Raw genomic sequence first — 8,869 nt, 5'->3', positions numbered from 1 at the left:
AGCGGTTCATAAGGTCCCTGACTTGCAGTGAGAGAGGGGCTCTGTCATACATTTACATTGAGTTCCCAACTGTGCAGTTCTTTTGGGTCCTTCAGGCCTTGGGGCTGTGACTGCATTTCTCCTGTCAGCTTCTCATTTACATCCTCCTTACTTGAGGATCCACAAAGTCACAAGACCTTATTGTCAATCTCCTCCTGGTCCTGTCTCTGCTGGCTGTTCGCAGCTTCTCGGGAAGGAAACTTGATGGAATCTGGTGTGTGCAGGACCAGACTGCTTTCCCTTGTTTCGTTCCTTCCATTTGGGAAGAGCACCACTGAGCAATACCAATTATCTTCTGTGGCGCTCTGAGCTGGCTGCTTTGAAGGAGTGGTGATGCTGTTGGCACGCACTTCTTGGAGTTGTTTTGGGTTGTCGCTGTCCCACCCACACATTCCACTTTTCTCTCCTTTGACTCTTTTCCTCTTTTCCTCTTTTATGTCTTTGTAATTTTTTGCTGATTTTTGATTTTCATCATCCTTTACCCTGCCTGGTTACCTGGTATTAGACATGAACAGAAGTCTGTTTGTAAGGAAAACTCCAGTGAGAACAATGGTCATAAGCAGATGCCTAGGGAAAAACAAGAACAGAGCAAGTAAATATGAATATGCCCTGAAGACTCCTAGTTTTATGCTATCTTCAGCTGAGGGATTTCCTGAACCAGATACAGTTTCTGTGTATTTTATAACCTGCAATGTTTTTTTCTTCCACTAATTGGTCTAGTGTCCCCTCAAATGTACTGTGTCTAACTTCCCCTACTGCCCATATTGCTTGAAGAACCATGCTCTCACACTTGTTGGGATCAGAATTTACAGTCTTCACTTGATGCCTTCCTGGTTTTGCACTGAAGAAAACAGTGAGCAGCTGACCCCTATTCACTTCCATGCCCCTTATGATCCGATAAACTCTTCATATTTTCCTTCAATTGTCTCTTTTCCAGGATAAGAATACTGTTAAATAATCTTTAAATAAGCCACCATTTAAAAACAGAATGGTATTTTTTTTTTCGTTCTAGGGCTGTTGCTTATTAGCAATTTATGTTTTCTCTGGAAAATTAATCTTTCATGGATGTACAGCCACTACTATTAGAGGTTATCTCCTTGTGCTGACTCTACTTACACAGAAAAATATCCATAGCATTATCACTTCGGAGGTAATTGTTTGTGATATCCTTTGAACTGTCTTCTAAACAGGGGTAATAAGAATCTTTTACCCCCATTACCACTAAGACATTCCTAGTTCTCTAAATTTGGAGGCTTCCTGTAATGTAATACAATAATTTCACAGTTTAATAGTGTCTGGTTTTCAGTTTAATTGAAGGAACATACTAAAAAAAAATGAAAGAAAAAAGAAAAAAGAAAAAAGAAAAAAGAAAAAAGAAAAAAGAAAAAAGAAAAAAGAAAAAAGAAAAAGAAAAAAGAAAAAAGAAAAAAGAAAAAAGAAAAAAGAAAAAAGAAAAAAGAGCATGTCTAAAAATGCTTAGAAGGTACAACTTGAGCTACGTCAAGCATAAGTCAAGTGGCTGCAAATATTTGCTTGTGTTACTCTTTCAGCAATTGCAGTAACCTTACTTGCAAGGCATGTGAGCCTTCAAGGAGGCTTGTCCTGAAGGCTTCAGAAATGCTGGTTCAAGTGCTGCTGCCCATAAATAACATTACCTCCCATGACTCAAATTTAGTGGCCTTGAGCCTTCTGTTCTGATTTTTGCTTATTTGTAAATGTAAAGCTCACACTGTCAAAGATAATCTATTAGGATGCTCTAAGAGATTTTCTTAACCACAACAGGCTAAAGGATCCATTTTGTATGATCAGTTTTTTTTATAAATGGTGTTTCTTTTTATTGGCACATGAAGCTCTATTGCTTATGTGTCTTTGACTGCATATGTAAATCATCTTGCTGATGCCAGCATCCTAAGAACCAAGTATGCGAAAGAGCTTTTGCAGATAAACTTCTTGCCCTTTGACCATTTAAAAAACAAAACTAATAAACAAAAAAATCCTCCTGTAGCTAAGATGGCATCTGTTTAACTCAACAGGAGGTTACCAGGACTTGGGTGAATTTTAACCATCCTTTTTGACATAAGTCAAGCTGTACAAAGCAGCGAAATTCTGATTGCCATGTGGTGAGACGACTGGATAGTGTTACAGTTCTCTCATTAAGAGGTACTGGAGTTAAGCAGGGGGAGTTGAACTTTCCTCTGTATTAAAACAAGTGTGGGAGACAAGGAGAGCAATCTGGAGTAAGAGAGTTCACCTTATAACAACAAAGACTTAACATGCAGTATATCAAGTCTCCTGAACTTCATCCTCCTTGGTAGTTTATCAGACAATCAAGATGAATAAAATAGCAAAGAATGATTTAAATCTGTTCTGATTTCAATCTTCTGGCCTAATTTTCAGCTTCATTCTTTCTCTGTTCTGTCATTTCATTTCTGTTTGTTCCCCTTCCTCAGGAGATATTCACAGTTTATACTAGTCTTAGAGTTCAAAATACATACAGATCCCATTAGTGGAATAAAACACAGTGAAGATGGATAAGATATAAAGCAGGAGTTTTGCTAACCTAATGATGATTTCCCCTTTTTCAGCATTGTATTCAATTTACACTAAAAAAGAAACATGGCTCAAAGAATCTTCTCTGATTCTTTTTGCAGATGCTAATACTACCTAACCACTGTTAAAATCCATGACAGTACATCTGTGGCTTTTTGGAAATAGCAAAGAATTTTCATACCACCAATATGTGAATAAACCTTATAATATGAACTGATACACTCAATCAAATTTTACAGAAAGTCTGAATGAAAATTGGAAGAGTGACATTTCAGTTCACAAAGTTAACACCAGTATATTATGATTGTGGAGGGTTGGTTCCAGAAAAAGAAAAAGACACCACAACAACTCACAAGACGTTCAACCTTGCTGAATTACTTAGAAGCAATTAGTCCCAAAATAGTTTGCACTGGCAAAAAACAAATGGTTGAAGTCTTGACGTTGAGTCAAAATCGAGATGCTGAGAAACACTTCTATCAATTACAGCTAAATGAAAGCAAGGCAAAGAAGATAATCATGCAATAAGCGAGCAATGAACTGGTGAAACCTGGTTTCACAAGGAATTGTGTCCCAGATGCTGCCCTACTCCCCTGGGGAATTGCAGCTCCCTCTTGTATCTCCTAGTCTTTTTTTCCTATGAGCTCAGGCTCTGTTATAGCCATACATGCACTGACTGGCTCCTCTGTATGCATAGATTGATTAGATGGGTACATCTTCTTGGTTGAGCAGTAAAAGTCTTTTATACAGAGAGAGCAGCACTATTTCAAGGTTTTGTAAGTATTTTTGCCAGGATAGTAAAGTACAGAGTGGGATACTGCAGTTCATGCAGAGAAAATATGTGCATTGGTGGAGAAGGGAAAAGAATTTGGTTCACTTGTAGTGAAGTGAGCATGAGTTTCAAACACCGTCGAAGCTTGAGCAAGGCACCAGTTTTCTCAGCCAGACTCTCTGCCTTGCTAATGGGGCCAGCAACAGCTAACAGCTGCAAAGGCCATCTTCTCTTCTGCCATGGAATCTTGAATAACCCATGGGGACTTCAGATATTTGTGTTTAAAACATGCCACAGAGTTAGAAGTCAGTGACAGGGGGTTGATGAGCAGACTAGAGCATGATCTTAATCACATCTTCTCTTCCAAGAGAAGAGAAAATTTTGCTCAGTGATACTCCCTCAGTGCTGGAATCACTGTGTTTCCTATACAACTTATTCACTTGTGGGTTAGGTAGGCTAATGTCTAGGCTAATAGCCAGAGTTTAAAGAGGAAAAAAGCAGTCATACACTTAATTTTTCTGTCCTAAATTATCTGCTTTTTTATTTATCTTGGTGTTTCACTGTGGCAAATGTATGGCTCTCTGATTACTTAGTGCTGGCATCCAATGCTTCTTAAGAATGTAAATTTCTTGGAGTAGGGCCCTCATGCGTCTCGATGGCACCTAATGCAACAAGCTTAAGACTAGCTGCAACTGCTGGATACTGTGGCAGCTTAAATATTTAAGTAAAATGATATTCTATTATCCTGTATGTTTGAAGCTTGGCCCACATAGATCCTCTCAGAAGTCTTCAGGGTCTGTATTTGAGGGGGAAAATGAATATGTTTCTTCAACAGAAGAAGAATGTATTCTCCATTGCCTTATGTAACATCATCTGATAAATTCATTGCAGGTGCTTCCAAATGTATTGTGTGACTGGGCTTATCTTTAGCGTAACTGGGAAAACCAGAAAAATTTTTATCCTGGATGCCTGACCTAGTGAATACTTATGACCTAACATAAGTCCCAATTCAGCAAGGTACTTAAGCACATATCTAAATACCCACATGAATAAAGTCAGCCACGCTTTTAAGTGTCTTGTTGAATCAGGGCCATACAGAAGCCGAGCACATCAAGCGGCTACCCATATCAAGTTCCCGTAAAAGAAAATTGATTTCCAGAGTGTATTCCCTCTGGCTGTTAACACTGAAGAAGAGTGAGTGATAAAATTTCTGTTTCTTCTTCTTGGATAGAGGCTGTGCGTGTACTTGCTTTCACTGAAATAGTTTCTCTCTGGTATTAAAAGTGATTTGTGAATTTTGGGAACCAGACCAGATAATGTGAAATAAAAATCCATGTTTTTTCTTAATAGTTAGTCCCTGAACTTTTCATAATATCAGAAATAGTCAAATAGGAAGATCCTAACAAATACATTAAATAATGAAACAGATGAAAATGAATAACAGGAAAGCCTGTTGGATCTGGTTGGACTTTGTGGCATGTCTGTTCTATAAGTGGTTTTGCCGTCTGTAGACTACTCTATATGTGTGGAGCCTACAGCTTCAAGAGGGAGGAAAGACTGCTTTGGAATATAAGGGTCAGTTAGCCAGTGACTGGTCAGTATTTTGATGTGTGTTTTGTTGCCATTTTGAAAAATAACAGTGCACTACAGTTGCCTAAATAATCACTTACAGATGCTTCATGGATGCAATACAGAGGACTCTATCTGTGGATCAACAATTTATCATACATTCAGAGATAAGTGAAACTTTGGACTGAAGTCTTTTAAATTCTTTTAAGGTGACTAAAGTTCTCTCTTAAAGTACATTGAGTGCTATCTTGGGATTTGTACCAGCACTATTGTTCCAGGGCATGAACACAGCAAAATCAGTGCCTTTGCTGAGATGATTATTCACTGTGCATTGTAAAATACTCTGGTTATGTGAAATTGTTAATTCAGAATGCCCTCTGACTGGAATCTATGAACAAACGCTTTTGCAGTGTATATGATCAGCAGGATCACCACTTTTCTATTACTAGACAGAGATACAAAAACATATTTTGTTTATTAGCCATGAAGGAGTCAGAATGAATCCTCAGAACATTAAGTCTTCTGAAGATTGGTGCTGAGAGAAAACATCAGGCTTTTAAAATTATACTTTTTCAGGCTTAGTCTGTTCTGCATTCATCTGCCTATCTTTAAATGTGTCTCCAGCTAAATCTGCTGCTAGATCAGATGGTAGAGCTATTCTAACTTGCTGTATGGAGCTCAGGGCAATCTCACTTGTCTTCATGCTATGCAGCAGTGTAGACGAACCCACAGTTATGAGGAATGCAAAAGCACTGTCATTGATGTTTTATCTGCACTGTGATAGTTCCTATGGTCTAGGGAATCATTATGCACTGTTCTAGCCAAATACAGTAACATGGCAGTCCCTTTTCAAAAGTGTTTAATCATCCAGCTAAAGCAATGATTTAATCTGTGTTGAAAGCAGTGATGGTAGTAAAAGAAAAATAGGCTTCCATTGTTTCTTATTATATGCCATTTTTAATATATAACCCAGGCATAAAAAGCTAAGAAATATTAATGACTTTTTGAATGGGATGATGGCTTGGTACCTTCAGGGTTTTGATAAGAAAGGGACCTTATGGATTATGCATAACTGTAAACACCCTGCCTGAGAGTGTGTGAAATGTTTTGGACTTTAAAACTTGCAGGAAACATTACTTTTCCACATTCCTTCAGTGGAAGTTCTGTTGCTTTGATCTCTTTGGTTAACTCTAGAATGGCCCAAACTCTATCTATGCCTTCATGCTCATTTCTGCAAACAAAGCCACTCTTAAGTTACTCTTATCAAAATTTTCAGTATAGCCATTTTTTAATGTAGAACACAGTTGAATGCTTCAGACACTTAAAGAACCAGAAGTATTTCCTCACTTGTACCCAAGACAGACCTCATTCTTACTTCCCTGGTCTTAAATCAAACCTGAAGGGCTTAGTTTGGCATTGCCTTATTGACTTACTGGTCTAGAGAGACCATTCCTCTGAGGGACTTTGTCTCTGTGTTGACCACCAGTAGCTATCATCAACTTTGAGAAAGAGCAGCTTGGAAAACTGGACTACTGTGAGGCTGAGTAAGGACTTTGATCTCAGCTTGTCAAATAGCGTTCATCTGTCTTATTATGAAACCTGAGCATATTTCTTAGTTTCCCACATTACAGTTATGCAATGTTTTCTTAAGACCATTATTTGAATCTTCCTCTGAGTTGTGAATTAAAAGGTAATGCAAAGGTAAGATCCATTTCACAATTCCCAGTGAATGGGAAGATTTCTGGACATGAAAGGAACTGGCCTCACATTTTTTGGCTGGGGACTCCTGAAACCAGATGGTATAGATTTTATACCTAAGCTTATTCAGCGTTTACTGTTGGCTGCTATATTAGTCCTGGCAGCTGCTTGGAAACCTCCTATCCCCCTGAAAATTAACACCTGGTTTCAGAAATACTGAAGTACAAGTGATGGAAAAACTATCTAGCTTCGTAAGAGGAAAATTCATGCATTATTAAACTAGTTAGCCCAGAGGAAGCAAAAGGCAAATCTATTGAAAAAGGTAACTTTGTCTCATGGAAAAAAAATCTAAAAAAATAAACAAATTTAATGTGCCTCTAAACACATTCAGACAAATAAATATTACTATGCATGGTTTAAATTTTTGGAAACTAAACATGAACTTAACAGTATTTTCAGACTTAGACATCTATCTCCACAGACCTAAAGTAGTACTTTGAAGTTTTCAGTCCTGATAATTCTTGCATCACCTGTTTGTTATTAAGTATGTCTGCAGGTGTTCAGATTTGGGGTAACAGTTTGGTCTTAATCTCTTAGAATCAGTTACCTTGTCCACAAAGTGAGGATCATGACTTCTGTATTAACTTTACTGTTGACACATCTGTATCAACATCTGTATGTGATGTCTAGATACTTACAAAAACTAAGGTCTGATAAGTGCTAAAGCCATCATTGTATGTGTGTGAGAGAAAAAGGACTAGATTTTACAAAAGGATTGAAACACCTTCAATTTTGCTTATTTCAGAAGCAAGTAAGAATAATTCTGGGTTTTTATTTATTTTTTAAAGTATAAACTAAGGTCTCTTTTTGAAATGCCATTTCCCTAAAATTTGCATATGCTCCCATGCCCGCTCAAGCAGTGCCTCATGCACTGCAAGGCAGCCCTGACAAGCAGTCAAGTGCAATGAATGCCAAGCCTATGGAGCTGACGCCTCGGAGACTGCAAAAATATACAGGCTCCTGCCTTTTGGATGTTGTACCTGTTATATACTCCAGCATTTTCTCAGCTGAACCTGCAGTTAAGGGGAATATGAGGTGAGGTAAGGTGCTACCGTTGCCTTGAGGGTGGGGGAGCTTCTCCTTTCATCCTTCTCCTTTCCCCTTTTTGCCTCCTGCCCATAATCAACTCTATGCACCTCAGACTGTCTCTAGATAGAGATTTAGTGCAGTATGCATTCCTGTCACCTTTTTAGGCAGGTAACAGAGGATTATTACACTGTTCAGCTCCCCACACTGCTTTTTCTGAGTGTGTGAGCACCCAAGTGTCAGGCAGTGACTTCAATTTACAGAACCTCACAGTTTGATTTTGCATTCAGAGAGTTTAAACTCCACCATTAAATTTACATTGTCGTTGGCTTGCAAAATTTACTGCGGTCAAAATAATGTATAAAACATACTTTCACACTACAAATCAAGGTTTTAGATAACCCAGTAGGAAAAACATGTGCTTTTTCTTAATAGCTGCAATTGCTCTTCCAGCTGCGCAAAATGTCCATGCACTGATACAGGGGTTGGTGTTTGGCTCTGTAGCTGCTTACAGGAGAAGACATATACATTCCTGAGTTGCATTCAGGCACACTGTTTTATAGAAATGTAGTGGAGTTGCACATGAAAGCAACAGAGGAGGTGGAGGAGGGTACAGTTTTGTACCATGTATTTAAAACAATGCCTTTTTGGCACTCTTGTCTTTGCACTCCACTATATAAATATGAAATATTTTCTATTTCAGCTTTGACATGTGAATGAGTGCTGCTGCTCAGTCCATGTTTTCCTTGCCAAACATTTTACTGATCTCTGGAGTAAGTGGACAAGCACTCATGCAGCCATTGAGGATTCTTTTTTTTAACATCTTTTGTTGTGCTTCATTTGGCAGTCAGTGGGAGAAGACACCTTGTAAAAGACAAGCTGTATTTATTTAACATATTACATAGTGAAAATATTGGTTTACAAAGATAATGATGCTGAGGTGGCAACTAGTCCTACAAAATTCTTAAATTATTCTGATTCTTTTGCAAACTGTAGCCTTTATTTAAGTCGTGTAACAAGAAAGACTGGTCGTATTTCATGAACTTTATTAACAAGGAATACAAGATGTAAATTTATTAAACTGATATCTCACTAACTTCTGAGCATGTTGTTTTACAGGACTGTATCACCTGAAAAACTCCAAGTCTCTGGGACACC

The sequence above is a fragment of the Mesitornis unicolor genome, unplaced genomic scaffold (genome assembly GCF_000695765.1).
Source record: "Mesitornis unicolor isolate BGI_N332 unplaced genomic scaffold, ASM69576v1 scaffold45776, whole genome shotgun sequence".
In the NCBI taxonomy this organism is placed as follows: Eukaryota; Metazoa; Chordata; class Aves; order Mesitornithiformes; family Mesitornithidae; genus Mesitornis; species Mesitornis unicolor.
The sequence above is the reverse complement of the archived record's forward strand: the minus strand, read 5'-3'. Positions refer to the sequence as shown.